The 25,181-nt window shown below is 29.7% G+C and overlaps 1 protein-coding gene across 5 annotated transcripts in view; it reads right to left on the bottom strand.

Moving 5' to 3' along the window:
- Window positions 1-20,433, bottom strand: part of LOC107165139 (uncharacterized) — a 162,634-nt gene extending 142,201 nt beyond the window's left edge. Inside the window, exons 1-2 of one of the 5 annotated variants that reach the window (XM_089219624.1) lie at window positions 19,935-20,433; window positions 19,749-19,832 (exon numbers count right to left, since the gene is read on the bottom strand). The gene's annotated coding sequence lies outside the window, so the exon portion shown is untranslated. Of the gene's footprint in view, window positions 1-19,748 lie in introns of all 5 variants that reach the window. The other 4 variants (XM_089219622.1, XM_089219623.1, XM_089219626.1 and 1 more) reach the window with 4 other exon arrangements.
- Window positions 20,434-25,181: the final 4,748 nt, after the last annotated feature.

Here is a 25,181-nt window from a genome sequence, read left to right as displayed (position 1 = left end):
AAAGACGTTAAGGGTTCACTCGGCTCTAACGCGCATATTATGTCATGTAATGCGTATTGTATTGTTAGTAGGTATATAGTTGTCCTGAGCACCGACAGAATGCAAAGACGCGATTGTTGTACGATACGATTCGCTGGAAAACTTACAGGACTATAATATCATAATATCATATCATCGGCGGATCTCGTGTACAATAATGCGCCTACATACACATTATATAATATAATATTATACATTATTATATACATATACTCGTGTTTGTCTTAATAAAATAACACTTATCCGGGATACGTTTTTTACGCGTCATGTATACGAATATATATATATATATATATGTGTGTGTGTGTGTTATAATATTATGCTAATATTTAAAAACACCACCGCGGGTGATACACTTCAGTATTATAATTGAGCATATGTACAGAGTTTTAAAGTTCATAGAGTTTAAGTATTAACGGGTACGAGTATATCGTATTTGTGTGTAATGCGTTTGCGTAAAAACAGCACACACACATATTTATATGTTATAATAATATATAGGTATGCGTTTATTGTGTTTAGGATCGATGGTGTAGTCTTGCAGACACGTATATTATAGCGGTGAATATTATATATATATAATATGGTAACAATGACACGTGAAAATTGGTCCTGTTATCGCATGAATGATAATAATTATAATTCACATCAACTAGTGTGATGCCAAAATAAAGTGTGACAACGACAGAGATATAACGACTAACATCTTCCAAGTAGACGGCAGTAATTGTACCAAACTATATTATCATTTTATAAAATCAACTATGCGCTTAGTATAACAATATAACAATATATCATCTTCCTCCACATAATAATTATAATATTTCAGTCCCCTTCCCTCCTTATACGTTCTGATAACTAATTAATTATTTCTAACCTTTGAACGCCATCACGTTATTTTGATCGGAATTTTTCAAACTAATTACACCGTATATGTTGCTTCCTTAATTAACGTCGCTCGAAAGATATTTTAAACGATGATTAATATAAGTAATATTTCGATTTCAAAATAATAGATCATTTTTTTTTTTTGTTGTCGGAATTATTTTGATTTACTGGCAAACAAATATATAACCGTGTTCAATTCAAATATTAGCATGTACTATATTTGCAGCACTATATTTGTCTAAAAAAATCAGTTTAATATCATCAATTTCGATTATTATAACAGAAAGCAAATATGTAAATTAAATTTTTATAACATTCTATGGATAATATCAATAAGTATAAAATATATTTTGTTATATACCTACTAATAATTAAGAATCATTAGCGATAATAACAACGAGATAACGAATCATTCACATAATATAATAATAGTTATATCCTTCACGTAACTTATAATGAAGCAAGTATTTCAGAATATTCAGTTTCAATAAACCATAATGTACACGAAAGACTCGGATCGCAGATAACTCCAGAACCACAGAAACATACCTAACGGTGGAGATTTTATAACATTCGGCATGTATTACAATCAGTGTTGAATCCAGGTATACTTCGACGGGGGGGGGGGGGCAAATGCCCCCTGAAATTTCTTTCGCCCCCCCTGACAAATACAACTTTCTGACTTTCAACAAAATGTGCCTATTTATTAAATGCACAGTACTAATTTAAAAATAAATAATTAATAGGTTTCCAATTTATTTTGTAATTTTTTCAATATTTATAATTTCTGAATTGTAATAAATTATAATAATACAATTTATAATATGTCACGACCTTAGATTAACCTTAGATTGATTTAAAAATTTAAAAATTAAATTAAAATTTTAAATCGAAAAATTATTACCATTACTATTATAACAAAACAAATCAAATACATCTGTACACGCTTATAGGTACAAAATGCATTTATCGTCAATTTTGAATTTACTATTATCAGAAAATGTTTAAAGTTAAAGAAATAACTAAGCGTAATGGTAATATGGCCTAATGAAAAAAGATATTATTTTTAAAACAAAACTGAGAAAAATATTCGATAGTTATTATTGTTTCCGGATTTTTAATCATAACTTCTATTTTTGTGCAATTTAAAAAATTGGAAAAAATCATTTTATCAATTAGCAACGATTTATGATCGCATTCAAATTTAAACGCAACGAACTCTTCAAATGTTTTAATTAGTTTTTGTTTCCATACAAAAAAAAACCCCAAACAATCATCCTCCAGAACAATAATATACATCTGACAAGACAGCTACAGGTAGGTATATTACAGAGCAATTTTCTACTTTAAGAGTATAAGCAATTTATTCTCATAACTTCATGATTTGACATCTGATTAGTGATTGGTGGAGAAACAGTTGGATTTGCCAATATTATAATAACAACAAAAACTGAATATTTGTTATAATAAAATAAATTATTTATTTTTATTTTAACAAACAATTCAAATTTCTAGGTCTGATCAATATGAAAACTTTTGAATATTTTATATCAGTCATATAATTTTTTTATCAATGAACAAGTTCTTATGTTTAATTGATTGAAAAAAAAATAATAGTAATAAAAGGGGAAACTTCTGTGCTAAGTAAAGTAGGTGTCGATTAAACACCGTTTTGTATGTCTTAAATCACTGTAGGCATATTTTGATGAAAAATGTGTCAGCCTATATTAATTCTAATGATATTTCATTATAAATTTATAATGTTATACCTACTGATGACTTATTTTTCTATTGTTAATATTAAAGGGTGAACCATTGATTTATAAAATTATAACTAATAACTATACATTAAAACTTGTGTAATATGGTAACGGTTAGGATCGAATATTTTACCTATTTTAGACAGGTTTCCGTTAATACGAGTTGGGATTCTATACTCTACGCACTCGCAAGAACCGTACAATTCTTCCATAAAAGTCAGGTTTCCGCATTATTCGGTTTCCATCTAGTACACAGGTTTGAGGTTTTACTGTACTAGGATTAATAATCAATGGTTGAACTTACTTTTTTTTAAACAAATGTTGTTGTGAATAGTGTTATACTATTATACTGCATAGCAGTTAATAATAACTGTGTAGGTAATGCAATTAAAAGTATATAAATAACTAATTTAGTAATTTCCTTTAGATTTAAACTTTAAATATATATAAAACAACAATTTACATTTTTATATTTTTGTAATCATATGATTTCTGTAAGAACAACTTATTAGAAATTAAATAATAAGCTTCCAAGTTTTCCAAATTTAAATTTAAAATTCTATACATTTTGAACTTAAAAAATCGTTATCTACATATTTTCATGAGGCAAATATTTTTTAACTCATACATTTTAAACTGATATAAAAAATGATGGCTAAGTATTTTCAATATTTTTTAGTTGCTTTAATAAAAACTCAATTAGCACATTGAAGCTTTTATGCACAAAAAAATAATATTATCATTGTTAAATCGAAAATTTTAAATACCTATTTACATTACAAAATAATTTGGAATTTAAATAATAAATCTCAAAAATTAGATTTAAGTCTATATTTAAAATTATTAATTTTTAAATTATGACAAAAATAACAAAATTATTTTTCGAAACGGTTTTACCTAAAAACTAAATTTTTCTCTAATTTTAGATAAACTAAACTATATTTGCTACAAGACGCTATTCTCAAAATAGAGGATTGGAGCAATTTTACTGCTCTTAAAAAACACAATTTTCAAATTAATAAAACACACATTGTAAAATCAAAATACATTTGTATCTTTGAACATTTTATCAAAAAAACTTATTTAACCATTTTGAATGTGAAATATAATTTTAAAAACCAATTTTTATTTATTAATCTTAAATTAGCTTGTAGGTATATAGTATATGTATATATATTATGATTTATGGACTGCCTGAACAGGGTACTTGAGTATGTAACAATGTACTTTGTCACTGAAATAATTAAATGTATTCGAGCGCCGGCACTAATGCAAACATTCATTAGACGGTTGAATAAAGGTGTTAGCATAAATTAATAATAATTATATGATATTAGTTTCACAGATGACCAAACAATTCTAAAAGGATCTCCTACACTTTTGTCGAATACGATTTATCAATAATGTATATTGTCAATTGTCATAATGCATGAATTAAATAACCAAGAAAAAAAAAATCGAAAAATTAAACAACTATTAAGTATAAAATATAGTTCATGTATATTAAATATATTATTATTATAAGACGTAGGTTCATATTGATATTTTGTAATTATTAATATTATTCATACTATACTTCTATAGTATCGTGCTGTTTATTAAACAATAATATATTTGTGGGAGAAACGTTTTCTATGATCTATACAAAGCATATTTCAATTTCGTGTTAATATACTATTTTACTTTTTCACTAAGCATTTATAATTTTAATTAAAATGGAACTTTCACCTGGCTCAGAAATTAATATTTCTTACGCACACAATAGATATATTGTTTGTTTTAGACAAACAGCTGTTGAATTATAAAAACAACCATGTTCACATCAGACGTCGAAACCTGTTAAGTGTTAACATAGTTAAAAATCATGAAATTGAATATAAATATTATAATATATAGGTAGGTACAATGTATACTTATATAGGTACCCAATTGGTTCGCGGAAGTGTTGACAAACGACGTTCGGTTGATTTATAGAGAGTGTTATATAGTGTGTCTGTGTGTGTGTGTAAGAGAGTCATGTGGTCGGGATGTTAAACGCTAAGACGGTTAACCTCGGAAAAAAAAAATAATAATATAAAAGTGTCTATACATAATAACAATGGCAGGGGCGGTGCGCGTGTAACGTAAGCGAAACCATTTACTACGGTCTACATCCATTTGTGCCGATTATTAGCAGCTGTGTTGTATTTGGCGATGTTATTCAACATAGAATCGTCGAACACGCGTGATATCATGTCCGAAAGCTAAAGGGAAATAATAGTCTTATACCCTCGGCAAGTTGGCTTTCACAGGAGGTACACAAGCGTATGCGGTGGGTGGCCTTTCAATTGTCCGGCACACAATCGTACCCATTTGTCCAGTTTCTGTTTGTGGGGTGGGGGAGTGGCGCACGGCACAATACTCACAGTCGGCTCGCACTTATCGTTGGTTTAATCGTTTAATAAAAACAACCGTCGTCGCCCATAAAATGCAGACGACACACGAATTAAGCGATCCGATAGTGAACGACGTGTACTCGACGAAAAAGGGAAAATGCCGACTTCAAAGTTACCCCTCCAATTTAAATCCAAGGAGCCGTATGGATTACACGCACTCTCATGAGTGTCTGTGCGGTAGGAGGGTATTCAGTCCAGTTTTAACACTCCTCGCGAATACACACACACACACACAAACACATTATTACATAGAGAAACTAAACCGCCGTCGCTGCCACCGCCACCGCCACCATTGGAGGGAGGCACAGAGATAGCGCGTGCGGAGAGGAGCTTTTCACGGGAAAATCGATGTCACTGAGGCTTCCACCGGGCCAAGTTTCGCACACAGCGTTCAGACATACACACGCACACACACACACATATACAGTCATTAGTTTTCACTCTCTGCCACTCCCACTCTCTCGCTCTCTGCCACTCCTCTCTCTCACACACTCTCTCTCTCTCTCTCCTTCTCATCCCCTCTTACTGTTCTTCCTCAGTCTATCTCCTTCCCCTCTGACTCCGGGCTGTTTCCACTGATCTTTTTAACCCTGACCGCCCCCCCCCCCCACACGCAGTGGTTGTTTTATTAACTGTCCCCCCCCCCCCGGTCGCCCGCCCGCCACAATCCGAGTGGGTTTGGTCGCGGGATGTTCCGCGTGGCCTCCAAAATTCATTAACGCGGCACATATACGCGAGCTGAACCCGGTATAGCTCTTGTGTTTATAATTATAACGACGACGACGACGATGACGACGTGGCGGCGGTGGCGGAGGTGGTGTGCACATACACTGTTTTTGCGAGCACCAGTGTCCCACATAAATTAACACAGCAGCCACCGACGCCGGACGACGACCGCGACCAACGTGGACAGGAAACAAACGGATGAGCGGTTTATGCTCCCGACGATATCCGGCAATTAAATCAACTGCAGCGGGCGTGCAGGAGGGCGACGATAGTTCCGTCTCGCGGAGTCAAGAACCCTGCAACGTTTCCAGGGGATCGCCAACTCGCCATCGTCTCATCCGTTGCTTACATAATACATAATATAATATAATATGTACATACAACGACGTTTCCTATACGGCGGCGGGCGACTCACTCGAAACCGAATGGCAATCGGTTTGGACGACCACCACAATACCCTACAATTATATGGCCATAAAGAGTTTGTTTTTAAGGTCTTGTATTATACTACCTAACTACCTACGACTCGGGGCTCAGTAAGTGAGTTGATTCTCGAGACCTACTTTATGTGTTAGTTGATAACCGAGTCATTATTAGGGATGTACGATTTAATTCTCTATTGTTATACGTCAACAATTTTCTGAGAAAAGTGTTGCTATGGTATGCTGGTAATCTCATTACAAACATTTAAAAACAATGTATTATACATTTTTACCAAATTACTAAATTTTTTTTTAATAATAATTTTTACCTATTTAATTTTTTTACAAATAACTTTTTATTAAAAAACTTTAAACAACAACATTTTTGAGAAACTTGTAAGCCAACCTCCTCAGTGTTTATTGGATTACGCTAATAGGCTAAATATTTTAAAAAATGTTGAAAAAAAATATTTAATGTACCGGGAATCTACTCAACGGTTTCGGTGCAGGTAAACATGCGCCCGGGAATCAACTCGTACGCAGCCCAGCCGAGGACAACGGTGAATCGATGGCAATATAGTGAACTGCATGTGTGTGTGACAATTACATAATACACTATTACACAGTCAAACCTGAGTAATAAATGGAATAATGTGAAAACATGACTTTTATGGAAGAATTTTACGGTACCCACGAATTTATGGAATGTGGAGCCCTAACCCGTATTAAATTGAAAATATATATATATTATGTATAATCTTAATTAAGTAAATATTGTCGTATTATCCATTACATTTTTTTGTTTCTTATAAATGTGTACTATTTCTTATATGATTAGTCATACTATGACTTGAATATTGTTTGGATTATAAAATGATTCTTGTGGTAACATTTGTTCCAAAAGAAAATAGAAACACCATAAGTATTAACTTTAAAATCTTATTCCACCATTAAAAATGACATCCTTAATAATTGTTGGATTTTAATTTTTTAGTCACTAAGAAATCAAATCCCACATTTCACTCCGCTAAATTTGCCATATTCAAAGATAACCATCACCGATAAATTAATATTATCAACAAGTAGTAAATAACCCTCTATAAAATAAATCTTAGGTATACTGTATTTCTGACGACACTGCAAGATTATAATAGCTTTCAGTTTATGTTTATATAAATATAACAAAGTTTTTATTTATTTTTGGTTGATTTTTTTTTTTTTTGTGCACTTGAGATACTTTTATTACATTGAAGTTTAGCAGTGATGTATATTCTATAACAATATAATACAATACGATTTAACAAAAAAGTAAAAGTGTTGGGATTTCTTAAATCTAACATAATCTTTCTGTGCGAGTATCAACACTCGACTTTTGTAAGGCTTATTTCTTAAAAATAATCTCGTCCAAAGTTTGATGAAGTGAGTAACTTTCAATATGAAAACAAAAGATAGAAAAACGTCCAGAAGCTCAACTTTTGGAATCTTTCTTATTCAATAAAATAATTTTAACAGTACTAAAAAGAAAAATTACAAATAAAACTATATTGAGTGTATTTGATATAATAGTACGTTGTTCCTTAACATTTTACTAGTTTACTTATAAAATCATTAATATTACGTGCTTGAAATTAGGGGAAAGGGGGGTGGGGAGAGTCCAGCTTCTTTAAAAAAATTACTCCTTGTAATTGTATCCTGGACAATGAGATATTTAAATTCGGTAGATAAGCATATTTTGTTTTAAACTTTTATTTCAGCATTTTAATTTTTCCAAATTGAAACACTGTAAGTACCTTTTATAAGGATACAATTCTTGCCAATTAGTAGTAATTACCATCAGTAATACTAATAATACATAGATATCCAGGTGATACAGTTTTCTGAGAGTCAAAATAATATAGTGCAGCTTATTAAAATAGATTATAATATGATGACGACCATGAAGATAATTGTAATGATTAATATTTTTTTTTTTATTATTGAACTTAAAAACATCAACAGCAAAAGTTATTAGTTTTTGTTTAATGCATAATAAGTGATTTCTAGTACTAAAATTATACAATTAATAATATGGTGTTAATTGTGTGTGATTTCCATTTCCATTAATATTATATAGTTATCGTTAGCAGAAAGTTTAAACTGTATTGTATAGGTAGTTTTTTTTTTTAGGAAAGATAACATATTTGCAATGTTTTCGATGCCTGGTCCTCATGCTTCATTCATATTGGTTGGAATGTTAAATTTTCTAAGTTCGTCAAAATATTGGTAATTAATATTTGTACATAGGTATTATTTCAATAATCTATGCATATTTCAGTACTAAAAATACATTTTAGCGTATTTTATTATTAATTTCGTAAAGTACCTACTAAATATTTGTGTCATAATATCGTATAAAATATAACTGTTCTCGTATTAAATATATTCATAGCTAGCTAAATAACTTGGATTTGCCCGTGAGCAGTTTTTTTTGTAACTTTGTTTTTATTAGTTTTTATATAACATGAAGACATTCCTTTTGAATCATTACCATTATTAATATGTATTTACCTACTGTAATCAGTATTGTATATTAGATCACCTTGATTTATTAAAAATAGGTGTTCCCGATGGCAACAAAAAAGTTATAATTTCCACCGTGAACCTCAAAATCTTTGTTTGAAAACCATTAATTTAAAATGTAAATTTTGGAAAATCCATTTTTAGTGGGTCTCTGTAACATAAAACAAATCTACTAACCAAATTTCATACTTAAAACTTCAGCGATTCTGGGTATATCAATGATGAATCAATCAGTGAGGACAAGTTCTTTTATAAATATAGAAGATTAGTGATATTTCAAAGTATACTATTATGTTTAATACTGATTAACATTCAAAACAGTGCTACGATAAAACAAAGCTACATACACTACATACGTAACACACGCGACGGAGCATCCTGCAATTTTTAGTGTTCATTAAAATGTTTATATATTAAGAGCGACATCGACAAATCGTTTGACATTCTAAATAAGAACTCCGATTGCCATGGCACAGAAATTCGTTTCACAACTCACGAGCAAGTCGAGCGACGCACTTGGTCGTTCACATATACCCTGTTCATGTATTAAACCTACTGGAAACGTATATATCATGCAGTACAGTGGTATAAGATTAGCCCGATTAGCCGACTCGACTACAAAAAAAACTTGTTGATCAATCAAAACAGAATCAAAAATATTATTTTGTGAGCACATGAGACGGGCTGATTGAAAAACCTATAAAATTGCAATGCCACTTCACTGGTTTATGATAAACATACGCTTATTCCCGCTAACCACACTATAGTTAACATGAAAATGGAAAACTGTAATTTCTGCAAATATAATTATATCACTGACACAACTATATCCATGAACAACTATACCATTTAATCCTAACTATTTATTATATTAGTTCAGCGTTTCTAATAAATAACTATTATTTTCTCTGTTTATAATCTGTTTTTTCTATTACAATATTTTTTTTTTAATAATTCATACAAAACTCAATTTAATCTATCGAACTTGAATCAAAAATATTATTTTTTTATAACGATGAGACGGGCTTGGTTGAAAAAAATCTACATAATATTATGATTGGCCATTTTTGGGTGGCCATTCGGTAACACTACAGTCAATATAAAAATTTACAATTCATAATTTTTACTAAAGTAAAATTGTGCAATGAGTCATTGATATCTCTTGATAACTATAACATATTTATTAAGAAAAAGAAGGTAAAAAAATAGTACTGAGCGAGCGTGAAAATTCCGAATACGTCTCCGAGTAGCTATTATATTGGGTGTAGCACCAATCTTAACTAGTAGACCTTGTTTCAGTGTCTGTTACGTAAGCTGTTATTGTTTATTTTAAAAACTAAAATAAATATTCAGGACACCCGTAAATAGTGACACTAATGAAATAATGTATTATACTATATACATTCGACACCACTAGAAATTGTTTTATACATTATTAATAGTTATACAAACATAATATTATAAAAACCTATTTAATACATAATATTTTAATTTATTATTTGAATTGATATTGGTGTTTAGTAGTTCAAAGATAATATTTCACGTGTGTCACGTGAAACAAGGTGTTCTACAACGCAGACAGATTTAAAAAGATGTAGATAAATGGTTGTTTAATATCAAACCGTAAAAACGTTTAGGACTAAAATATTTACTACGTTGAAAATATGACATGCACCGTGCGTATTTTCATAAACCTTTGGCTTAAATCCAAAAGATGTAGTTTTAAAACCCAAAGACTAAATGGAAACTTGAACTGATGAATTATGAAAATTAATGAACTTATAAACACGCAGTTCCATCAGTTTGACGTTATTATAGACTTCCTGTATATGCGTAGAAAGTACAATAATATCGTAATAACTTTATAAGCTGTTCGTTTATATTCAATTATCAAAGAGGTGTATATATATATACTTACAATTAACCTAACCTTCTTTGACATGGTTTTATATCAGAAAAATAAATCAGTAAATATCATATCGGAAATTGCTCATTTCAGTTCATCGCTTGTTTTAACACAAAGCTTAGCCCATTTTCAGTAATCCAAGTTCTACTCATAATCGTTTCTCGAATATAATAATTCATCATTGCTTTCAAATATTAAGACATCCACCCACCCTACCACTAGTACAGTATTCCACCCAAACTTTATTTCGTATAAACACGCAGTTATATGTTTTTGTCAAAAGCGAAAAATGGGTGTTTCCACATTCTCTATCTATTGTACTCATTCCTCTCGTGGATTGTGTCTTACGTCTATCGTTTACACAATGCACAATAAATCCCTCGATGCATTTGATATTTATGACTTATGACTTATGACCAATATAATTATTTAAGGCCAAACCCACAGGATGTAAAAAACTTAATTTTATTCTTAAAAAAAATAGAATTGTAGGTACAATTTAATTTAATGTAGAAAATGTATACTTAAAATACTAAAAATGTAACAAAAAAAATTTCTTTTACTAATGGCCTAGTTTTCGATGTACTTTGATTAATAAAAAAAAAAATTTAAGGTAATAAAGCATAATATATTTTAAATGAAAATTTTTGGATAAAATATTTTAATAATTATTTTTAATTTTACTAAATATACAATATACATAAATAAAATTAATACTTACCGATAATTACAAAACAAACAGTTGTGTATAATAAATACTTGGTACGTACAATCTATACATATCACAAATCTATTTTTCATAACATACCATTGTATGCTATAATATGTACCCAAATATTATTTAGATAATAACACATACAGCACAGCGATAATGACCGCAATTATATATAAAAATAATTAGTACCATAACGGTTAAATAACGAAAACGAATATAATCCATGGTTTTATTTAATCGAATTCGTACGAAATGCAAGTGGAAACACTGGAAACATCATAAGTTTTGACGGCTCAATTCGAATAATTAAATATCAGCCGCTTCGTCGTGTAAGATATATTTAAATGTTACGCCCGATTGCACAAACGATCGATAAATAGAGTTCAACAAGCTGCGATAATGGTTCAATGAATAATCGGATGAATATCTTTATTGGCTTCATTGGCTCCTTACAGTGTTAGACTAATGCACAAACAGTTTTTAACATTTTAATGGTTAGTCCTCACATTACAACAAAATTATTATTTTATCATTTATTTTGACTGTTATTAGTGCTAATTGTTTTTTTATCATTATCACAAAATATTTCGATTTTACCAGGCCAATAAAGTTATAGAACTGTTTTTAAAATTATCGAACGTCGAAAGTCTGTAACACAATATTTATTGAATTGATAAAACTGATAAAAGGATCTTAATCCTTTGTGCAACCTGAAAAATTGTCATCGATTTGATAAAACATAGTTATTGGTCGTTTGAGTAATCAAGCATTAGTCTATGATAAACGAGGGAAAAAATGTTTGCTTAAAGATTTATAGTGTTTAGTGTGAAAGATGAATCTCTACTTACATAAATTTAACAGAAACGAATTACGTACTGGTATACGCTATGCCAAATAATTCACAATATTATTGTAAACAAATAAGTAGGTATATATGCAAAACATATCATGATTTAACGCCGGCTCAGGGGTTATAATTAAAGACAAAATGTAAAATTTAACATATTCTCTGCGTACCTTTATTCAATTTATGTAGGGGTTAGACATTTTTGAAGTTTTTTAATTTAGTTTCTACAAATGATTGAAGTATCTCATTAGACGAACGCATCATGCGTATGTCTTATCGGTGGCTGTAAATGTAAAATACGCGAAGGTAATCTGTATACAGGATAAAAACAATTTCAACCAGAAACACGAAACTCTATGCATAAAATATCAAGTATAAACAGCTCAGGAAAACCAGGATAAAAGGACGTCGCTACTCTGCAATACCGTAGTATAATAATATATAGGTGTGTAAATCATAAAATCATGAATTCAATAGTCATTGTATTCGTTGAAATAGAATGTCTTCGAATTCAAATAATTTATTTAAAAATATGGCACTCGAACGAATGACATGAATATAATGCATACAAATAAATACACAATTTTTTTTCGTCGATACGAAACTGTATAGGTACGTATACATATAATTGCATATTAATATGCGCATAATGCACAGGAAAAGTGAAGAAAACTGCTCGGTATACTTTTGTAAAATAGTTAGATCAATGAATTTGGTTTGATCGTTTTTCGATTCAAATGCGTTATCGTTATAGTCATTAGTTACAACTTGAGTCTACAATATGATAAAATTATTTATTTTTCCATAGCAAAAAAACCTAAAATTCTTATCAGTGTATTTCAAAGATTTAATCTATCCAGGTATTCTGCAAAAATTCTAAAGTTATCCAAGAATATCTTTATTTACCAAAACACATGGTCAAGAACAGAATGAAAATTCACTTACATTATTTATTTACATTTTTTTTAAAAAGTTTTTCACGATTTTCCATCGAGAATTTTGAAAAAACGACCTATCCAAAGTGCCATCTTGTCCACTTTTATGTATAGAGTTGTCGTATAGAAACTTTTTGAGTTTTTTAACAACCAGAAAAAGTATATATTTTTTTTGATACACTGCATTAAACTACATCTCTCACGAGTCACGAAACTGACAAAAAATACCATCTGTGTAAGAATCAAATGTGAATGACGTTTTCTATACTGTCGTTAGGTCATAACAGTCAACAACACTGTTTACAAGATATTTTCGTCTTTTCCAGATGTACTTTAACAGCTATATAATATTACAATAAACGTCAGTTTATATATCCATATGTGAAGTCGTATGTGAAGTTGCCTTGCAAAATTTGACTAGGTTTAATCACCGATCAATAGTATTTTGTGTGAGTCATATGTATGGTTGAGGCGTATGTGGTACATTAGGAATGAAATCGATTAATACATCCATAAGACAGTTTTGTGTCCTGTTCTCTATGGCTCAAAATTTTTGGTAAATCGTATTTTATATATAGTACACTATTGTCTTAAACATCTCGTTGTCTGATTTTGAATCGGGTGCAATTAAATATTATGCATGTACCGTATATTATTATTAAATTTAAAATTATTTTAACAGAAATGAATACCAAACACTTCAATGTTCAACAGTGGCGCCGTAAAAGTGTGCTATTGAAAAATCAAAACAGATTCCATATTATTCTGTTTTTTTTTTTTTTTAATCCAATAAAATTCGAAAAAATCAACGTACATTTCTTTCACAATTTCAAAGCTAGCTGCTGACATACAATACGATCTATATACTCGTATCGTGTAATGTATACGAAGAGGTAGGTATGTACCGAATACAATATACATATAACATATATATATATAATATATGAATTCCAATTTCAGAAATCTATTGCGGATTAAAAAAATATTAAATATTAAACAAATATTTCTTATGAAACAATATTGTTGGCAGTTTGTGTGTACTTGACCCGAAAAATGTATCTAGAAAAACAGCACACATACACAAGCGCGACAGTTCAATAGTATTGTTAACTCAAAATATATTGTGCATGAACCCGCTTGTTCCATACACATAATATTTATGAAACAATTTGTTTTGTAATTCAATCAGTCGCGAAACGTTTCATTTTTGATTCCGATCGTAAAAATAGAAGCACAACTAGAACGAGTAGAACGTTATATTTATTTACTTTTGGGAGGAAGAGATTCATCTGGCTAACCTGCAGGCCTTGGCTAAAATGGGATATAGGTTACACCAAAACCGTGTGAATATGGCCTTTATGCAATTATGCAATATATAGTATTTTTTTTTACAATGTAAGTACTCGCAAAACTATTGTATAGAATTTTTTTTTTTAACACAATATTATTACAGACGAGTGGAGTGAGCTAATATATATTTATAGACTATGAAATGTTTAGGTATTGACTGTTTTGAAAATGTTCGGGAGGATTTTTTAAGGTTCACTGTAGGTATTCTCTCCAAACATAGTCATTCATTTTTCAAACTTCTGAATTTTTTGGAAATATTAAAATTTGCTTAGCTTGTTAAAGAATAATAAAATTCAGATTACGTTAATGTATAATATTTTATGAGCCCAACCCAGAGTATATTTATACGCATGTCTATTTTTCTATTTAGCTTTAAAAAGGGTAAAATGTTCTTAAAAACGCAATTATTTCAACTACCAGTATCACTGTGTTGAATTTCCCATTCATGAAAAACGTTTTACAATAATTAATACTTATATAAGTAAATCGTGCTACATTTGTATTAGTATTATTGTATAATAAAGTGCTATAAATATCTTGAATAGCCCCATTTACTTTCGTGAATCTCAACAAATAATTACCAATTGTAAATTACTAAATATTAGACCATAATCATATCTCATTAACAGTTTATTTAGTACCTAGGTAATGTACCTACTACACCAAACTATGTTTTACTAGATTCTCCATTGTGACTTTAAAATACAATAAATTATGTTTCAATTAATATAATCATAATTGATTATAATTGATCTATTATTGGATTATCCCCCTCAATAGATCCAAATCATATCAAGCTATTGGATCTTACTTGAGCTAAGGCAACGGAACTTTCTATCATCACAATAGAAACGCAATATTTCATAAGCGACGTAATTTTCATGACGTAATAAATGTCAGAATCTATTTATTTTGGTTCAATGATGCACAACATTATAATTTATTTGTAGTACGATTGACTGTAATCTTCACACAGTTGAAATAACAATCATACCCTTACCGTCTGATCGTTTTGTGAGTTTTCAAAGAAATATATCGTGTGTACCGATGCCAATGATATTTATGAGAAAAAAAATCATGGAACCAATGTAAATTAAAAAAGCTTAGGTTGTGGTGCTGGTGTAACGACCTATGTGAAAAATAATAATAGAAAAGTAATAATTAAGAGTAAATTTACGGTTTATTCAAATATTTCGATGAAAAGTATGTAAGTCTGGTTGTTAACAATCAAAAATTATTTTAGAACTATTAAACTCCACGAACCTTGCAACATATTTATGTTTTTAATACATTTTATTTTTATATAACTTATTATAGATAATGCACATATATTTTTTTTTTTTAAGAAAAATTACTTCTTTTCTAAGACTTATTTAACTCAGAATTTTTCATTACGCGAATCTTATATAATTAACATCATCGTAAAATATTTGTGTATTATGAGTATTTCTTATATTCAATATATATTATACATTTTGACGTAATGCAACTGTAAATAATACAAAGATCAATAAGACTTGTTGTTTGGTGTACGATCTTCATAAAATAAAATTATTAAAAATTTGAAGTCAAGATCACAAAACAATTTCTATTTTTCAAGTGTACCTAAGATGCATTTTTACAATAATGAAATTATAAGTTTTAATAATGTGATGGCGACGACTAATTAGTAAAAATGTCTTACATAATATTATATATATATATTCGCTAAACAACAATATTTAATCAAATTCTTTTATTTTTTAGGGTTATACGCACTCAATGTCTTCTCTTATCAATTGTTATCACAAATGTTTCCACATTTCTTAGATGTTCTATCATTATTTATATGTATAAGCATATTATATACACAATACTTACACACAATATTATTATACTAATGAACAAACATTAATTAATAATTATTTTAATAGCTACGTGCGTAACTGCACTATATATTTTGTGGCGATAATGAAATAATATTTATTACAAGGTCAATAATAATTAATAAGTAACAAATGCATTTTTAAGTAATTTGTTCATTATTTTATACGAATAAATAAAATTATATGTATATCTCAGGTCGGAGACTATTCGAAACAGATATTTAATATTTTTTTTTGCTTTAAAAATCAGGAAATCACTGCGTTATAAATATACCGGAACCTAAAATTAAACTTAATTATTTTACTGGTAATGTTTTATTTGCAATGCGTTTGTGTTAAATGTAAAAATTAAAACTGTGGCATTCCCGATGTGAATGTTTGTGAACCACGAGAGTACAAAAATTCGTATAACGTATACGCACACGAAAACGTAGGTCCACCTTTCGATGGTCTATGAATCAAATCTGTACCACATATTATGTAAGGCTAGTGGAAAAAAATTCCACTAAATGTTTTCAGAGAATCATCGAACCAGATCGATAATTCAGTTTGTATCGCACAACACACATATTCATACTATATATACATACAATTCAAATCTTATTTATGTTCATGAAATCCGGACCAAAGAAAGTGCTTTTGGGTATTTTGCACTGAATCATTATGTCGGCGACGTTTTAGTTACGATAAGATAAAATTAGATGTTTGTTTGTATGTCCGGTATACTCCTCTAGTAAGTAATTTCATTTTAACAATGCATAAAATAACAAGTAAAAGTAATTTACGGATCAAGGCGTGGAAATAAAATGACTGACGTCCAATATCGTTCGAAGGATTTTGGGCTATAATATAAACATTACAAACAAAGCCTATTAAGCTTATATGCATTAGACGAATTCTATCACAATTCCAAATGATAATGTTAGATTTAAAATGTGTTGTATCACTTTAACTTTAGATTTTAATATAATGGAAATAAATACATCGTGTGATGCTCTTTTAATTTTACGATTTGATACGTGCCAGAGTACACATTATAGGTATACCGTAAAGCGTATAAGTCATAGCACACGTTCGGCTATGACTACACAACATAGATTCGAAGTATCAATGCTGTTTTAGCATACGACTATTAAAGTATCCGATTAATAGGATAATACTATTGTATTATTTATATTATTGAGTGCGTGATTCATCATCAAACGAAATTCATATTAGTATCACTAGTAATAATTATAATATAACCTATATTATTATAGTTCGACATTCGTAGGTAATATTATTTTAATATCATCGTATCAAATATAATTGTTTTAAAACGATCACATCATATTTTATTAGGTATGTTTGTTTTCGAGTACAGTAATACCTATATGTATTATGAACACCGGAGAAGTGTATTGCAACAATGTGTTTAATGATTAAAACGTTGAGTTTCGATTCTATGGATTTATAAATGTGCATTAATATGTAGTTCAATCCGTAAAATAAATATTTAACACAGTTTTCATACTAATTTAGCCAGTTAAACTTCATTTGTGCACGATCTCGTTGCGTAAATTATCCATTCTAAATATTTACTTTTTAAAATATTCATTAAGTAACTATAATATATATATAGAGTGTATTAGAGTGATTAGAAAACCGTTATATCTAAGGCTCAGACAGTTATACTCGTTGATTTGTGATTGAAGTCGAACAAAGTATAAATTCGTATCATAGTTGTTTTTTTTCGTTACAAAACATGGATACAATATTTCTAAACTAAATTATATGCCACGAATATTTCGTCAATATCTGTTGAATCAAGTCGCATGTCCATTAAATAATATTATATTGGGGGGTGGGGGGGGGGGGGGGGTTCTGACTATACCACTACATCTTCCTTGAATACGCCTCTGTACTATAGCTATTGAATTTGTCACGGCCTTTTTAGTTGATATTTATTTTATGATTATATAAATTATAAGTTCTAATACCTATAAAAAAAAAAAAAAATACGAGGCTATTTGTAAACGGCATATTCTTTGATATATCTATACATAAAATGTTTTCAAAAAAAAAATTTTAATTTATAAATCATACATATTATAACATGAAAAGTTTTAAAAATCTAGCCGGCAACATTATACAAAAAACCATTCATCTACAACAAGTACGTTGTACGCAATAATGAACATACATAGCTTATTTATTTCGCATTGTTTAAAATAATACCTACTTAAAACTCTTACAGCATAAGCAGATAATTTATCTGAGATAAATACTATAGAATTATATTATTAATTTTTAATAATTATATACTTATATTCATATACTATAGTATACTTGTTGGGGTTGGGATGATAACTATATACTATATAGTCATAACATAATATATAAGTACTTATATATTATATGGCATGGGTGAAACATAAACAGTGATACCCTGCGAAATACCTCAAACGTCATAAAACCTAAATGGATAGTATTATTTGCGCGCACACAACACACGACATAATTACCTATACTCTACTCATATTAATATCATCGTTTCGGAGTATTTAATCGACTTGACAGGGTACCTATTGGCTATTATAGCACACATACCTACAAGCGGGCTAAACTACAACAAAGCAATTTTTGACACGGGACGGTATAATATGTTATAATCTATCAAATGTCCATCGCTTGTCCCAGTGCGACGAGTTTTTCGACAGTCGAACGTTTGTATGATCCGTCTGTATAACACGTCAGGTATTATTATTCATATATTTTACTGAACATCTCGAGTATCAGGCTACATCAAGGGCGTATTTGTGATGAAGGGAGATGATTAGAATTCTTTCCGTCTATCTCTCTTTTTTTTTTTTTTTTTTGTTTCTATTGTACGCACCAATTATAAGGTACTTAATATAAAACAGCATTACACTACAATACATTATTTTATCATTTTATCAGATGACTCAGATGAGTGAATAGTTAATATTTTTGGCTTATAATCATGCCATATTTAAAAAAATTTAAAACTACTAAAATGTATTACGTTTATTATTATTATTATTAAGTAAAATTTAAACATAGACATTTAAATTTCCATACCTCTCTACTCTGCCTATAACAAAAAATCTAAATACACCCTCGGTCTACGTTAATAGGTAGGTACTATATTAAAAAATATCTTAATACTATATATCTATTGTCTATATAATAGTAAATATATTGTACAAATCAAAAGTGCATAATGATAACACAACATAAATAATATTGTAAACAAGTTAAACTAAAACTAAATGAAGCAATAAACTATGAAATTACTTACCTACGGCACTATCGTAGCGGATATATCAGCTTCTTTCACGCAGCTTATTTACTTATATCGATGAGTGTCACTAATCGAGTTACTCTATGTATTAAGTAATTAAATTATATTAAATTGATACTTTTTTTGTTAATGCTATACAGTTAAAATATCATCTACGATACGGCTAAAAATATGTATAATTACAGTATAAGGCGGGAGTTGATGACGACAGTAATAATAATAACAACAACAACAACACTAATATAATATTATGCGTTTATAACAATGTGTTTTATGGTATTTAATCGGATAGTTGTTGCGCCGATTGTAATTTGTGTTACGTACGAATTTAAAAACGACGCGCAATCCTTACAGGAGAGAAGAACACGACAACGATTTTATGCTAAGCACGTGAATTGTATCGCATGATGAACTCGATGTATATATTTTATTCTATGAATTGTGGAAAACATTAACGAAAATAGGTCAGCTAAATTATTATTGTTATTATTTTTTTTTTTTTTTTTACAAAAAATACTATATATAAGTTAACAATGAATACATATATATAAAAATATATACATATAGGTATGTATTTATATATATATATATATAATATGATTGTGTTTAAGAGCTGCACCGACACTACTGGTTATAAGTGTGTTCTACTGCTAAAATGCTGCTGGCCGACTGGGGATTACTCGCGGTGTACGCGCGCTACGACCCTTTCGATTGCCCGCGACCAGCGGTGGCAGCGCAGAACGGTTGAAAGTCGTGTCAACAGGGTGAGCCACCGTACGGAGGCGTCGGCGACGTCTCTGCCGGGGCCGCGTGCAATGTAATAACCGGCGTGGCCCGTACTTTGCTCAGCAACGCGATTTTCTTTTCTCCTTTTACACGTCTCTCTCTCTCTTTCTCTCCTTCTATCTATGTATCCTCCTCCCACCCCTCCCATCCATAGGCGTGCGCAGACTTTATTCGCAGGAGATGCCAATATAATTCAAAATAACACAATTTAACTCTCTTCAAAAAAAAACACAAATCAGAATTTTTTCCTAAAAAAATGTATTACATAACTACAAAACTCTCTGTTAAGTTTGTCATAAAAATTATGATAGTATTGATAGTTTTCATTATTAAAAGTAAAAACATAAAACAAGCTATCTGAGCAGACTGCAGGGGATACCTACCATGGCATACCCGGCATCCCCCCTGTGCACACCTACGCACCCCTTCGCCATCTTCTCGGACCACGCAGTACTGATAAATATATATTTATAACATAAATACATATAACATATACACATAGTCTCATAATCGGGGACCACAAAAGACCCTACACCCTATCATTCTGAAATCTTTAGTTGAGCCACGTCAAACTATATTAATATATACTCGTACAGTCGTACTTAAACGCACGCCTTATGTGTGTTATGTACAAAGTATTGTATTATACGTGTGCCGGGGGATCGAGAAACATCTTTTATTTTACAAAAAAAAATTGCCATTCCAACAACACACGTGACTGCCTAGGACTTTTGTTTCGGACCTATTTAAATATATACGAGTACCTACCTACCTATATATTATGTATAATATATTATATTTTACGATCACAACTCCGACATTTTGTCCAGAAAACCGCAAAACGCTGTGACGGACACGTCATGACCATCACGAAATCGTAATAGGTTATATTATATTATTAACTAAATAGGTGGCTTCCGAAATGTAATCGAGCTAGACTCGATTTACTATACACACTGCAGTAACTATGTATCTTTTTGTGGCATTGTAGGAAAAAAATTTAACACCCCAATATAACCTACAATAATCTCTAGTATAACGTGAACGAGCTCAACCCATTCCTCAAAAAAAAAAAAAACTAGACAATAATAAACGGAGATTTATAAACTTATATTTTGAAATCTTGAAGTTCTGGGTCTATTGTATATTATAAGCTTTATTGCTATTAATTTAACGTGACTTTAATATTTTAATAGTAATGTACAAAATTACCGAGTTCCTCCACCAATCCCTAGGGCGAAACGAATAACGTTACAACTAACAAACAAGTGCTCAAATTCATAAAATAAATTAATATATATATATATATTGCATACCTAGTAATTTTTAAACAGAAATTTATACCTGTAAAGAATACCTTAACGATCATTAATATCATATTATTATTACTAAAAGCCAATATGGGCTATGGCCTAGTTGGAAAGGCTTATTTTTAATTAAAATAATAACACTATACCTAACCATTGTACTTCGTAAAAGTTCTGACCACAATATATTCAAGTTTGAGTTTAACGTTTTCACTTAAATTTTTGTCGGCAAATTATCGACGTGGAACAATAATCAAAGGCCGTAATGTATATGTTTAAAATTAAAAGAATAAATATAATCAAACAACCAAATTTCAATTTTATTCTCAATTAAAATATTTTATTATTTTAAGAACAATTAAAAATATATTACAAGTGCCCATATTCATAAAAGAAAATAGAGTGCAAGAAATATATTTTTAAGGAGGGGAGGGGTGTTTTGACCATACATGGAGCCCACTCCTATCTCTCCTTCGACCCACGTAGTTCCACCAATGAACTACACAGAGCAAACTAATTTAATGGTTTAAACTCACTTGTTTCTATTTATTTTTTTAAATCAATAAATTTATGTGTACGTGTGCGTGTACGTATAATACGCACACATGCTACACATTACACGTATTATATGTGTAGGGTCTTCAAAATTGTATGTTATAAAAACGGTAGGGTTTGCATGCGAGAGTCTACACATATTTTATTTTAGCAAATAAGAGTCCGGAGAGTTTGGCCGCTCTTTAAGTCCCCTGTCCATTATTTATGGTCTACTTACGGCAATATAATATGTATATTATTAAACTATAAAAAATATCATATCATTTGAGTATTTTATAAAAGTATGTTTTATTGGCTTTTATTAGATGCTTCACGTACACTTAAATACTTAATCTAATTTGTCTTAACTCAATTTGAAACGAAATATTATGTTCAACCACCGTATCGACAACAATACATTACATGATAACAGTAAAACGTGATTTTATTATCTATTGCCTACTTAGGTGACTATTTAAGATAGAAAGAAATTGCATTGTACGTTTTTAAAAATTTAATATGGGTAATATTTTTAACAGTAAAAAACAATAAAAATATGTAGTTACTATATGTAGGTATTATATTCAATCACTGTTATATATTATTATGTTGTTTCTTTACAATTTAAATAACCTAAAATAATACAATTCATAACTTATTATTTTAATATTTCTATTTTATGCTTACCGCCATAAAAGGTCAAGAGTTGGGCACCTATGTTATAAGTGATAAGTTATAACTTATAATGCATTTCAATAACACAATAATAATCTGGTGATATTATAAATAAGTACACCCATAAGTCTGCTTTCTCATTATTTTCTAAGCAAAGTTATTGTTACAACATAATATTGATGTGCCATTAGGACCCATAAAAAATAATTATAATCCAAACTATTTGATTCATTTTGAGGACTCATTCAGACCAGATCATATTGAAAACATTTCCCTCGTTTTAATATTGAACTCATGAGAACAAAAATTATAATAAACCGAACCTTCATCAGTATAGATAATATTTTAATACTTAGGAATATAAATATTTTTTGAAAATTGTAATTGGATATTATGAGTTATGATCCTGATTGACCTGAATCGTATTTCATATTTTGTAATTAGTTTATAACCCCTCCCCCCCCCCCCCGCCGTTCTGTTGTATCAAAAGGTAATTCTGCCGTGACCTGTTAAAATTAATTAATTTACCTTTACAATCAAATGTGTCGATGATAAGTGATTTGTATCCAAAGTCATACAAATTAAAATGTGCTCAAAACAAAATCTAATAATATGCTTCTTGATTACAACTATTTTACAAATAAAAAATTATAGATCATAAAAAATATACTACAATAATAATATAGTATATTATAATTAAAAAATTATTATATTGTTTTTTTATTGAGAATAAGGCTTCAAAAACTAGGTCATTAGCCTACGGTTATATATACAATATTATTTATGGATACTTTTGTTATGATTAGGTATATGTTACATTATTACAAATTAAGGGGCGTATATCGATTCCGCCGATTTTATATCAACTCCACCGGCTATTGATTCCGCCGGCCACTGTTTATAATATCTACATATCGACTCCGCCGGCTATTGATCCCGCCGGCTACTGTTAATTATAAATTTATAATATCAACACATCGATTTCGCCGGACACTTTTCATCCCCCCCCTTCCCCATTGTATATGTATTTTAAAACGTATAGTCTAATTAGAAAGTTTCTAAGTTCACTTATTTAAAATACGTATCCAAATATTATCAAAAGTAGTTACTTATATACATTTTAATTTTATACCTACATACAATTATTACTATCAGTTTATTCAATTTAGACATGTGACCAAATTTGATCAAAAGTAGTAACATTTATATATTTTTATTTTGAACTATATAATTATTATAATTTTATAAAATTTAGGTTATACATTTTATAATTTATTCACATATTAATTAGATTATGCATTTTCATTTTGAATTATATAACTATTATAGTTTTATTCAATTTAGACATGTGATCAAATTTTATAATATTTTCATAAAATTTGATCAAAATTAGTTACATTTATACATTTTAAAATAGACATACAATTGGTGGTGGGGGGGGATGAACAGTGTCCGGCGGAATCAATGTGTAGATATTATAAACAGTAGACGGCGGAATCAATATGTAGATTTTATAAACAGTAGCCGGCGGAATCAATATAAACCTTTTTCCTAAGCAGGTAATTTCGGCGGAATCAATAAATCCCCCCAAATTAAGTGATACAGTATTATATATTTAGATTATATTTTGTATGAATAGATTTTGCTTAATATTTAAATTTTTTGTCGATTCCGATGGATTTGAAGAAGCTATGGATCAGGTAGGGGTGTTGACGTGTTGTGTTCTCCAAGTACTTCCACCATTGAAGAAGGTTGGTTGAGGATGATTCTTGCGTTGGCATATAGAGGTCAATCTAAAACTATGTGTTTTATTGATAGAGAATCGTTGAATTGAATACAGACAGGTTGTTGTTCATGCTTTATGATGTGTATTATGTGGATGAGGTTGATATGACCGATTCTTGATCTATAGTGTTAATTATTTCAGAACGTCTAGAGGCATTTTAATTTGTTTGAGGTTGATATATTTTCCTTCCAGTAAGTTTAATAAATTATTATTTATTATAAATGTATATTATTTATCAGTGATGGGAAAGTTCTTTCTAAAAATGAATTAGTTCAAGTTCAAGTTTAAGACATTAAATATGAACTAGTTCAAATTCTAGTTCATAGTTTTTAGAATGAACTA

Source organism: Diuraphis noxia, unplaced genomic scaffold (genome assembly GCF_037042655.1).
Source record: "Diuraphis noxia isolate RWA-SAM2 unplaced genomic scaffold, SU_Dnox_SAM2 contig0002, whole genome shotgun sequence".
Classification (NCBI taxonomy): domain Eukaryota; kingdom Metazoa; phylum Arthropoda; class Insecta; order Hemiptera; family Aphididae; genus Diuraphis; species Diuraphis noxia.
The sequence above is the reverse complement of the archived record's forward strand: the minus strand, read 5'-3'. Positions and strand labels throughout refer to the sequence as shown.